This window comes from Nicotiana tomentosiformis, chromosome 4, assembly GCF_000390325.3.
Source record: "Nicotiana tomentosiformis chromosome 4, ASM39032v3, whole genome shotgun sequence".
Lineage (NCBI taxonomy): Eukaryota > Viridiplantae > Streptophyta > Magnoliopsida > Solanales > Solanaceae > Nicotiana > Nicotiana tomentosiformis.
In genome coordinates this window covers 55,304,299-55,312,942 of record NC_090815.1, presented here as the reverse complement: position 1 = coordinate 55,312,942, position 8,644 = coordinate 55,304,299, and positions in this window count along the sequence as shown.

The following is an 8,644-nucleotide window of genomic DNA, read 5'->3' as shown; positions in this document are numbered from 1 at the left end:
CAGGACTTGAATCAAATTTGGGATTAGTTACTTCTGAACCTATATTAAGGAGATCTAAAAGAGTTACAAATGCTCCAGATAGGTTAACTCTCTCTCTCTCCACTATTTACTTCTGACTGATGCTGGAGAACTAAAATATTTTGTTGAAGCAATGCAGGTAATAAACTCTGATAAGTGAAAACTAGCCATAAAAGAAGAGATGAATTCTCTTCAAAAGAATAAAACATAGATACTTACAGAGTTACCAAAAGAAAAGAAGGCATTGCAAAATAAGTGGTTGTACAGGGTCAAGAAAGAGCATGATAGTAAGAAGAGATACAAAGCACGATTAGTAGTAAAAGGCTTTTAGCACGATTAAAACTGCTTTCTTGCATGGTGACCTTGAAAAAGATATATACATGAAGCAACTTGAAGGTTTTCAAGTCTTTGGTAAAAAAAACCTTGTGTGTAAGTTGAAGAAGAGTTTGTATGATTTGAAACAAGCTCCCCGACAATGGTACAAGAAATTTGATGGATACATGCATAACAATGGTTTCACGCGATGTGAGATGGACCATTGCCATTATATCAAAAATCTTGATGAATCCTATATCATTTTAGTGTTTCACGTTGATGATATGCTAATTGCAGGATCTAGCATAAAAGAGAGTTAAGCAACAACTAGCGGAGGAGCTTGAAATAAAACACTTAGGACGAGTTAAGCAAATGCTTAGGATGATGATTAGCAGAAACATGTCGGAAGGAACCTTAAAGTTGTCTCAAGAAAAGTACATTCAGAAGGTACTAATCAAGTTCAGTCTTCATGATACAAGGGCCAGAAACACTCCCCTCGGAAGCCATCTTAATCTGTCAAAGGACCAATCACGAAATACGGACGAAGAAAGAAGTTTGATGTATGCTATGGTTTCTTATGCCTCAGCAGTAGGAAGTTTGATGTATGCTATGGTTTGTACTAGACATGACATAGCCCATGCAGTTAGAGTTGTCAGTAGATACATGTCAGATCCAGGAAAGAAGCATTGGGAAGGTGTAAAATGGATATTGCGATATCTCAAAGGCACCTCAGGTATGGAACTTTATTTTAAAAAGAGCAATATTATCTTACAAGGTTTTGCTGATGCAAATTTAGGCGGCGATCTGGATAGTCGAAAAAGTACGACAAACTATATGTTCACCTTGGGTGGTATTGCTATTAGCTGGATGTCCAGATTTCAGAAAAGTATTGCTCTATCTACCACATAAGTAAAGTACAAGGCAATCTCAGAAGTTGAAAAAGAGATGATCTAGCTCAAGAACTTTCTTAAAGAGCTATGTAAAGAGCAGGACAATTGTGAGCTTTTCAGCGATAGCCAGAGTGCAATTCATCTTGCCAAAAATCCAGTATTTCATGCAAGATCGAAGCACATCCAGTTGGGGTATCATCATATCCGAGAGTTGATAAGTGAAAGAACTCTTTCCCTGCAGAAGATACCAGGATCGATAAACTCGTCAGACATGTTGACCAAAGTTGTCGGTGTTGACAAACTGAGGTTGTGTGCCGCCTCAGTTAGCCTTCAAGATTGATAATGTGAAGGCGGCAATAAAGAATAGCAATTTTTTTTAAAATTTTCTTTCTTGATGTATATGGGTTTGAGGGGGAGACTGAAAGGATCAAACTCAGCTGTAAAATGAATAGTGAAAGAAAGATAAAAAAGGCAAAGAAGGACATGCATGTTGCACCAAAAGTCAAAAACATCAAAATCCACAGTGTGAGGAAAGAAGGAAATGTGTGAGTTGATATTGGCACATGCAAGAAAAATAGTGTTCATATTCTGATATTTGCGTATAAATAGACATCTTTTTCCTCAATTGTAAATCATCCCCTAGCTTCTTCTTTCTCTTCAATTAATAAAGAACTATTCTTTGTGCGACGGTGGAGTAGGTAAAAAATTTCGAACCACGTAAATCTTGTTTTGTCTTTTGTTGTGCAATTTATTATTTTTCTCATTTAAATATATTTTCTTTTCTATTTGCCTGACACGCTTCCCAACACTTTTGTCATCTTCAAATCCTGGGTTAGCCTATGATTACTCCCATGCACCAAAGAAAAAAGAGGGCAAAAGACGAAAAAGAAAAGGGGAAAAATTGCTTGAGTGCAGATTAATTAAATCATGACTATAAGTATAAAGGAGCATAATTTAGTATTAAGAGTGAAATATATAATATCACAATATGCTCAGACCTCAGTTATGGCCTAGAGAACTGGATTCACTACTCACTACACCATCATACACATACAAGGAGCTTCATCGACCATACATATTTAGAGTTAAGGTGTGTTCACAAACTTAAAAGGAAAAAAACGAGGAGACGGATCTAGAGCGGGTTCTGCGAATACAATTGAGCGTATTACTTTGTACTAGGATTACTACATACACATATCCGACAAAGTAATGTTTATACGTATAATAAGATCACATTCATAATTCCGAGCTCATAGACTCTAGTTTCTTAATTCGTCTTTGCTCAGAAATAAGCCATAGCTTTTGCTTTTCTCTTGGAATAATCACAAATAAGTACCCCACCATGTAACTGCACAGCTTCGTGGCTATTGATAACTCTCTCTTCAACTGCATAAGCTGGTTTTAACTGAACAATATGAGATTTCTGAGGTTGATTTTGGTAATAAAACCAATTTTTATGGGTCGTTTTAACAGGCGCAACAGAAGAAGGAGAAATAGACGGCCTTCCATTTCTTCCATAGCGTTGTTCGTCAAGAAGAGCAAAGGCTTCTTGGCCTATCTTTGAAATGTCTTTCTTGTTGGGTGCCATCTGAGAGTTGGCTGTAAAGAGTTGGTATTTTGCTTAGCAAAAGAAAGGAGAGAAGTTGGTTGTGTTTGTTTGAGGACTAATATAGATAGGACTCCTATTTATAGGCATTGGTTAAACCATAGAAAAATAGAAGAAAACTTTAATATAAAAAGTTTAAGTTGTATGTATCTACGGTATAAAAAAATATTTACATGTAACTCTATTAATAAGCTACAAAATGATTCCTAACTTGATATAACATGAAAATTACATTGATAGTGTAAAAATTCATTAAACTATCTGCATATATAACTTAAATCGTTAAAGGATATTATGTCAGTTAAATGAATCTTGGTTTAATGTAATTTGACCAAAATACAGTAATACTGTCTAGCTAGCAACTAAAAACCTACTATTCTTATCACACTTGTTAATGATTGGGAAGCCTAACTCCATTATTTATGTGGTAAAAGTAAGAATAATCATGTGGAGGTGGTGATAATTACTATTAAAATCAGTATTTTACCTAACACTACTTTCTCAAAGAAATTAAGAAAAAGAAAAGAGCAAAAAGGACATCGTATATATGTTGCGGTGAATCAGATTCCTTCTGAGCTTCAAACGTTAGTTAATATTCCTTTACTCCAAATTAAAAATAAATTAATTCATCATTAGAGCATTATTAATATCTGATTAACTAAGTTGCTCCTAAAAGTATGACCTTTCTAATCCCCTTATGTACTTTAAACAAAAGAAACAGAGAAAAGTAATTAAATACTAATCCCTTTGCATCTAATATGGGAGTTCTGTAGATATTGATTTCTAGGGAATATTATGCTTTGATTGCTTTCTAATATCCTAGGATTAATTTTGTTCATAATTATATGACTAGTAATGGATCATATGTTCTAGTAATTCCACTACTTAGTTAATATCTTATAACGGGCAGTCCAGTGCACAAAGCATTCTGCATTCATGCAATATTTGGAGAAGGACCGCACCACAAGAAAGTGTGATATAGGCAGCCTACCATATCAGTGACTGATTCTACGGTTCGAACCCGTGACCTATAGATCACACAAAGAACTTAACCGTTGCTCCAAGGTTCCTTTCTTAGTTAATATCTTAGATGGATTTAACATTACAAATTATATGCTCGATTTGATACTACATACAGGTCATGCACTAAGGTATATGATTAGTATATAAGAACATCTCATTTAGATATTTGGGTTATGCAAATTGGATTATATAATTGGTAAAAAGGGGATCTTCTGAAAGGGAGTACGTTGGATACTTGATCTGAATAAATTTGCAGAAAGTAAGGGAAAGGAACAATCTGAATTTTCTAAGGGCAATATTCTTTGCGATATTTCTATGGATGAGGGATAGAAAATCAGTAGTATTAAACATAAAGAGAAGGCAGCGTGATCTGTATTTGGCATTTTATTTTCCTTTTTCCCTTTCCAATTTTCTTGGTTTACACAATTTTTTTTAGTTAAAATCTCTTCATTCTTAATTAGAAGTCTCTTCTTGTAAGGGAACATTTTACCCATTAATGAGACTTTTCCACAAGGATTCGAATTAGTCGTCTAACTAGAAAATTCTAAGTTTCGAATATCTGAAAAATAAAAGAAGTTAGAAAAAATGGGCAAAACAAAACATTAATTTTTTTTAGATAAGTAGACGGGAAGGGGAAACAAACATCCTTCCAATTTTTACAGGAAGAATTTGAGCATCTGAGATAGTCCAGGCAGAAGGAAGAATATTGAAGATTGACCCCAAATTATCTAGTGGACCATTGACTCGCTCCAAGTCCATGAACACCGGAGGAATGCATGTTAAGGAGCTGCATGACAATTGACTAGAAGATGTTTGGAGAGTTACTTGGATGATTCATGCAAATAATACTATGTTTAGATTCTTGAGAATCGAAGAATCAAAACCCCAAGCCAAACCGTGTGACACGGTTTTACCAACCGTTGGCTACGATTTAAGAGGGGCCGTGAAGAACTGAAGAAAATAAGCTTCTGGAATTCAACATGGTTCAACTGTGTGTTACGGTTGGGGTTACAGTTGAGGTTACAGTTTGGCCTGACGAGTTTTTTGAAAAATTAACTTTGAATTTTTTTCTATTTTACCCATTGGTTATTTATAATAGCCTAGGATTATTTCATTAGCCACTTAGCAAATTTTGACATAAGAAAACTCTTGAGAGAGATTTAGAACCTCTTGGTTCGAGTTCGACTTTGGATTACCTGTTTTCAAGAATTGGATTCTTGAGGGTAATCTTCTTCTCCTTTCTTTATATCTAGAGTTCCTAATTTATCATACTTGGGAGGCGATCAGATAGTTTTCGATTGTTGCTTGAGACGTTTACTTAGAGTTCTAGATTTCTTCCATATTTCATTATTTATACTACTTTTGATTATCTTAGTCAAATCTATCTTTAGTTTTGCTTCAATTATTGTTATTTTTATATTCTGCTGTTTTGTTTATCTCCGATCATATCAGCATCCAATGCAAAATCTTAAGACAATAATTAGAGTAGTGGATCAAGACATTATATACATTCTTTAAAAATGCTTACAAATTTATGATTAGAGAGAAGTACATCCACTAGCACATTTCCGCACATGCAACTATTGTTCTTGAGGTTCACACGTGCGGGAGATGTTAGATAATGTACTTGTTCATGGTCATCAATTGTGTGAGGTTTTTTTTTTGAAAGCGAGAGGAGGCTCAACATGAGAGAGACTGAACTAGAGGGAGACTAATTAGGCTCAACATGCTTATAATATGTGATAAGAGTAATACAAATACTTGTGACTTGGGGGGGGGGGGGGGGAGCACAAACCAACTAATTGAGTTGAGAGAGAGGGGGGAACCCTTAGCGATTGGATATATCGAGAGAAGGTAGTTGTGCAACTATGCTCACCAGGCTGGTAGTTATGTTTGCTCTGATACAATGTGAAAGAATTTGAGCATCTAACCCAAAATTTTAAGACAATATATGGAGTGACCAGAACATTATAAACCTTTTTAGAAAAACCCTTACACAATTGATGAGGAACAAATAAATTCTTTAACAATATTTTTTTTCTGCGACGATTTTAATTGCCTTTTGTGGTGACTAGCTAATTTTTTGTGAAGACTTTTCAGCGTAGTCAAAAATATGTTTCAATGACTGTACTTATCTCAGCGACGACGCTCCAATTACCTCTAATAACCTCTTGGTATGACTTTTGCAGTTTCTAGGACAACTTTACTAGTCGCTGCAATTGTAGTGCACACTTCTATATGATCTTTTCTAATCCCTCCCCACTTCCCTCAACAGACTAAAGCTAATTTCTAGATGAGCCAGCGAATCAGGATCACATAAATCAATGTTGCATCGACACTATGTAAGAACACTAACTTGACACTTTTTGGCATGCCTTAATGTCAATTGTCACATTTGAGATATTTTACCGATTATGTGAAGAAAATAAAGTTAGAGCTATGCGAATACCTACTTATTAAACAAACTCTTTCAACGAACAACATAGCATCATCACCTTATTTATAGATGCATCTAATTAAAGCAAATACTTACTAGTTACGAGCAGCAAAGAATCACAGATTAATTTATTGTTTATAACTTCAATAAAATGACCTAATTAATTACCAACTAGTATGCAAGATGGACTTTCATTGTTCAATCAAGAAATCAAGTGTTAAGTACATGGAGAGTGCATAAAAAAGGGCATTTTGTTTGATCTAGCTCGAAAAATTAATGAGTATTTGAGCTATGAATAATTGTTAATTGATAGTTTTATAATAGTGAGTTCTCTCTCTGGATACTGTATGTGGACTTATCGTACTTAGGATATCCAATTCTTCTTCAGATGAAGAAGGAACAACAGAATTATATCGAACAATATTGGTCTTTGAAATATCCCATGCACGAAAATTGAGAAGGCAAAAGATGAAAGGAAAGCAACAATTGCTAAACAGTATAAAAAGCATAATTTAAAAGTACACTATTAAGGCCAAATACATAATTAAGCGGCCGGCCCTAGCTATTAGACACTCCAACGATATACAAAGTAGTTTTATCAACCATACATATGCAAAAGGGACAACTCAGTAATATGCCATAGCTTTTGATGAATATTTTCTCTTGGAATAATCACAAATAAGAACCCCTCCATGTAACTGCACAGCTTCGTAACTGTTAATAACTCTCTCTTCAATTGCAGAAGCTGGTTTGAATTGAACAAGATTAGACTTCTGAGGTTGGTACTGTTGGTAATAGAAATTTTTATTGGTTGTTTTAATAGCAGCAGAAGAAGGAGGAACACTAGGCCTTATTCCTTTACTTTTTCCATAGAGTTGTTCATCTAGAAGAGCAAAGGCTTCTTGGCCTATTTTGGAAAGGTCTTTTTTTGGTGCCATAAATTGAGAGTTCGCTGCAAAAATTTGTGCAAGAAGTTGGTATTTTGGTTAGCAGTAGAAAGGAGAGAAGGTTGTGTTTATTGTGAGACTCATATGGATAGGACCCCTATTTATAGGCATTAGTTAGCCATTAAAAAAAGCCTCCACATTTTTATCTTAAATTAATGTTCGCATTAACTTTTCTTGATTCATTAAAAATATTGTTGCGAGTAATGCTTCTTACCAATTTTATTTTTATATTTTACAATTCGAACTCGATACTTTTTGGTTAAAAATGGAGGAACTTTTATTATTTTATTATACTCTTTGATGGTGCTCCATGAAATTCTTTGAACTATATATATATATATATATATATATATATATATATATATATATATATATATATATATATATATTCACAATCTTAAGATCCTCGTCTTACAAGGGGTCGTGGAAATCCAGAAGGCAAAATACTAGACGAATCTTACTAAGCGCGATGATCAGAACTAATATTTGAACTTTTAAAAAATGTGTTTAATCTAAATTAATATTCATGATCACAAATTATATTGAATGTAATGGCACAAACCTGACGTAGTACTAGACATCCTTCCAATATATACTACTTACACGTTGGTTTGCTTCATCCACTAGTTATGCAAATGATATTACTCCTAGTAACAATGACAGAACCATGATTTCAACCTCGTGAATTATGGATTTTAGAATGACTACTTCAAATGTTAATGGTTGGATTCCAAATTTAATATTTGTATATATTTAATGAATTTTATAGCACAAAATATGGGCGAAGCTACAGTAGTAAATGCGGGTTCGGGCGAACTCAGTGACTTTTTTCGAAACCCTGTATTTGTATTGAAATATTTACTAAATCTATATAAATATATACTGCCGAACCTAGTAACAAAAAGGGTCTTGGTTCAATGGTAAGAGTTGTGAGTTCGCTAGAAAAGATGAGGGTTCGATTCCTGTTGAAACTAGTGTTTTATTTTAAAATTTAGAACCCACACACTTCAAATCCTAGCTCCGCCTCTGGCACAAAATATTGAATATGACTTGTAATCAAAATTTGGGGTCAATCAGACGTGGTTTGGTTGGTTTCGGCATCGGTTGTCGAATTTGGAAGTTTCAAGTTCTTTAAATTTGAATCGGACGATGATTTGTGATTTTAGCGTTGTTTGATGTGGTTTAAAGGTTCGACTAAGTTTGTATAGTGTTTTAGGACTCATTGGTATGTTTGGTTGAGGTCACGGAGGGCCTCGGGTGACTTTCGGATGGTTATCAGATCATTTTTGGACTTGGAAGATTTTTCTAGTGCTGGTTCTGCTGTAATCACACCTGCGCAAGGCTGCCTGCAGGTGCGACCCCGCAGGTGCGAGCAAATTGGCGCAGAAGAGGATTTGGGCAGCCTGAG